Raw genomic sequence first — 4,261 nt, 5'->3', positions numbered from 1 at the left:
TAGGGGTAGACTTGGCAGTGGCAGGGTAACAGCTGGGCTTGATGATCTTAGAGGTCTTTTCCAACCTAAATGATGCTGTGATTCTATCATGAGCTTTGGTCTGAGGGCAAACTTCTGTGTCTCCCCTGACCTTGGGGCCCCAGGGAAGACAAAAACATGGTGTTTCACTGCAGGGCAGCTCAGCTAGAAGCACTAGGAAGCCATTGGAAAAGACTTACGGTTTATTTGGAAAGCAAGTCAGTGAAGAAATAAGAATTTACTGGTGACAGATCTGGAAGGTTTCTGGCCACCTCTATTTAGAAAAGAAAGGATGCAAAGGGAAGAGTGGAATATGGGCATGAGAGTGAACTGGCTTAGCTTGTGCAAAACAGAGAGAACTGTGACATTTCTTCTCAATTTGAAGTACCTGGGGGAAAAAAAAGAAAAAAAAAAAAGTTTAATTTTGGCATAGAAACAAATGGAACCAAGACTCATGGAGATGCAGGGAGCTACCTTCAGTGTGTTTAACCACCCGTGGCAGAACTTCTCTGGATAAATAAGGGTGTACCAAGGCAAAGCTGCAGGGCTGTTATTCCAGTGGCTATTTTGGAGTGGGTTCCTGAAGGAGAGCACAAATGACGGGTGCCCTGCTGCTGGCGATGCCGTGTGCCGCGCCGTGCTGCGGGGAATGCCACCCTTGTCATCGGGGGGCCGGCAACAGACAGAATAAATGAGATATTTTACAGTTCACTTTCCTTATTGCCAGAGGATCTGTCAAAACAGCTCAGTATTGAAGCTGTTCAGATGGCCTTTTCTGCTTAAAGGTGCCTTCACTTTTCTGTTTGTTTCTTTCAGTGTCCCTTCTCATCGGGGCCATATAGGGTGGTAAAAGTTTAAAGAGGAGAAAAAATACCTACTTGAATTATTGAATGAAGTGCTAGGAGTGTTTTCGTCCAAGTCCAGCTGGATATTAATCTTTAATCTGCCACATAGGGATGAGAGATTTATTTTGTTTTTCATTTTCAGGAAGAATTTGATTTTTGTCCAGTGAAGTGCCAGTTTATTCTCTTAAAACTCCAGGCTTTATCAACAGTGAAGGTGAGGGCAGAGAGCTGCAAACACATCTACAATGTCTGTGTGAGATGATGTGTGCTGCTCAGTAAACTGTTGTTCATCGCCCAAAGAGCTGGAGGTATGTGGTAACCACCTGCAGTTGTGAATTTTATGGGACAAAATAAATAGTTTTTCCTGTCTCTGTATCTGGGGGATCTGGAGAGCACCAGGAGATGACATTTAAATTTGTGAAGTTTTGACTTCTGCTTTGCTTACCTCCCAGAAACTGTTGTGGTACTTGCTTACTTCCTTCTGCTCTTTCCCCTTTACAGTTTCAGGCTTTCTCCCTTGAGCAAACCTTTGGGGTGAGCCTGTAAGCTGCTCTTGCTCAAGTTAGAGGTTAACGTGGGTGGATAACGTGGTATTTTTTGGAGCAAGAGGAATTAGAGGATGAACTAGATGAGGTATGACCCTGTGAAACCCAGCTAGAAACACGACAACCTCAGGCCGAATATTCACTGGCTTTCTCAGCTCCATTTAGGAAACATTTTCCCTTTCTCTGAAAAATGATCTTTTGTAAACACACTGTGGCAGAGATGAAGGCGTGCTATCTTTGTTTTGCATGAGAAGTATTTCTTATAGGAATAATGAAATTGATGTCATTGATAAATGCATAGGCCACTGTACACTCTCACAAAGTCTGTGTGCTGTAAAATGTCATGGATCTACACACTGACCTCTCTGGGTGCTCCCTGCTTTCTTCCAGTTACAGTACTTTGGTCTTCAGGGACTGCTGGATCAGCACTTAAGACCAGAGACTTGGTAAGGGGCAGCGTAAGGTGGATGTAAAAATTGCAAGACTGCAGTCCAGGGTGAAAGTAACTTTGGTGGTGATATTTTTCCCCATGAAACTCAGCTCCAGAAGCTGACCTTGTTTGCAAGAACCATTATTTCCTGTGTTGCTGATTATATTTCTCAGTGTTTGTTTCTCTAAGATTTATTTGATTTCTTATACTCTTGAACAGCCTTCTGAGCAGCTGACTGTAGACAGTAGAGTGTCAACACTAAGGTATCTCCTCTTGTTCAGATGCCCTGGCTTGTCCTGTGTTATAAAGGATGGACATATATTTGCAAGAGCTGATGTCCAGATGGTGCAGAACAGAGTGAGATTGGTCTGTGGACTTCCTACAGACAAGGCCTGTGATGAACAGATCAGCATTATATACGAAGAGCAGTCCTGCAGTGCCATGAGCTGAGCTGCCATGCCTGGGAGAAGCTCCTTCCTCGGGTTGGGCTTCCTCAAGCCCAACCTGTCCTTCACTGCTGTGGCCCATCATCTCCAGTCGACTCAGTTACGTTCACATAAATCCTTATCTATGGCTTCAATACCAATGTAGTCGTACTGTCCTCAAGCTCTGACTTCAGTTCGACGTCTGTCAGTGCCACCTACCACCTAATGCTATTAATGCCAACTGTGGTGCTTCTCTGCTAGCTTGTTCTCCAGCTATGAGTGGCACAGTCTGCTTATGGACTGTATGAAGTGCCATTTCCTTGTAATCCCTTCTAAATATACGAAGTTTGAGTTACTCCTTCTTTCTCTGTTAAGGAAGTCCACAGTGAGTTTTTCAGCTAGAAGTGTTTAGCCATCTGCATATTATGATATCATATATTATAATTTTACATTGTATAGTATATTATATATGCTCTATAATCTGACCTGCAGCTCACAGTTGGCTTTTTTCTGTAAGCCTGGAGAAGCCAGGCAGCTCCTGTTGGGGGAGCCCACCAGTGCTGCAGGAGCTGCCCTCAGAGAGCTGGAGGTGCTGGGTGTTAGAGGATGCTTTCTGGAAGGCAGAAGCCAGTACTTTTCACACAACTTTACAAATTCCACCCTCCAGCATCCGTGGAGCCAGTGACTATTATTTATTTTGATTTCTTATGACAAGTTTACTTGATGTAATAAGGATCTGGCTGAACATAAGTTCACTAGTTGTCCTCAAGTTGTGCAACAACACTTTCTTGGCCAGAATCAAAACATGCAAAGGCAACTGGAAAAACAGCTCAGCTGTTTTTCCTTTTCAAGGACATATATGGTGTTGGGTCCCAGAAAAAGAACATTGGGTCCCATCCCATGAAGATGATCAGAGGGCTGGAACTCCTCTCATGTGAAGAAAGGCTGAGAGAGCTGGGGATATTCAGCCTGCAGAAGAGAAGGCTCTGGAGAGATCTCTCTGCAGTCTTTCAGTACTTAAAGGGGGTCTTATAAAAAGGATGGAGAGTGACTTTTTGCTTGGGCAGATAATGATAGGACAAGGGGGAATGGTTTTAAACTAAAAGAGGGGAGATTTAGATTAGATGTTAGGAAGAAATTCTTCACTCAGAGGGTGGTGAGGCCCTGGCACAGGCTGCCCAGAGAAGCTGTGGATGCCCCATCCCTGGCAGTGCTCAAGGCCAGGCTGGATGGGGCTTTGGGCAGCCTGGTCTGGTGGGAGGTGTCCCTGCCCATGGCAGGGGGGTTGGAACCAGATATCTTTAAGGTCCCTTCCAACCCGAGCCAGTCTGTGATTCTATGAAATAGGGGAATGTGTTTTGAGGACTCTGACTTGACACATTTCTGCCAGCCTGCTGAGATGAAGGGGGATTCAGTGCACTGCCCCCAGGTGGGTCACATGTCAGTTATCTGGGAGGCTTTGGGTTCTGTTCCAGGCTTTGCTTGTTTCTTCAAGGCACACTGCATCCTCTGTGCTTGTCACGGCTGTGTCTGCTCTGCAGGGGTCTCAGGGTGGCGCCCATGTGGCCCAGCAGAGGCACTCAGCACAGAGCTAACCGTGGGTGGCAAAAGACAAGGAGCCATAAATAACCACAAATGTATTTGGATTTTTGCTTTCTCTCTGAAACCAGTTTTCCCCCGTAAGAGAGGGTGCAGCGTCAGACAGGTGTTTTTACCCTGGCCTATTCTGGCTCTCATTTCCTATTGAAAGCAATAATGAATTACCAGCATGTGCCAACTTAACAGATTCTCACTCGTTTGCCTTCAAACTGAGAGCAGAGAGGTGGTACGCCTCTATCAGGCTCTGCAAGGAGACCTGCAGTGCACTGAGCCATTGTGGCCTAATGCAAACATTTGTATTTCTTCTCATGTTGGGCAGCTAGGAGTGAGGAGAGATGTTCCCGCAATTCTCCAGAAAACACCTGCTGCTGAGGGTACCTATGGTGGAGAGGCTGCTTT

Source organism: Anser brachyrhynchus (genome assembly GCF_964034855.1).
Source record: "Anser brachyrhynchus genome assembly, chromosome: Z".
Taxonomy (NCBI): domain Eukaryota; kingdom Metazoa; phylum Chordata; class Aves; order Anseriformes; family Anatidae; genus Anser; species Anser brachyrhynchus.
This window is presented reverse-complemented; position numbering follows the sequence as displayed.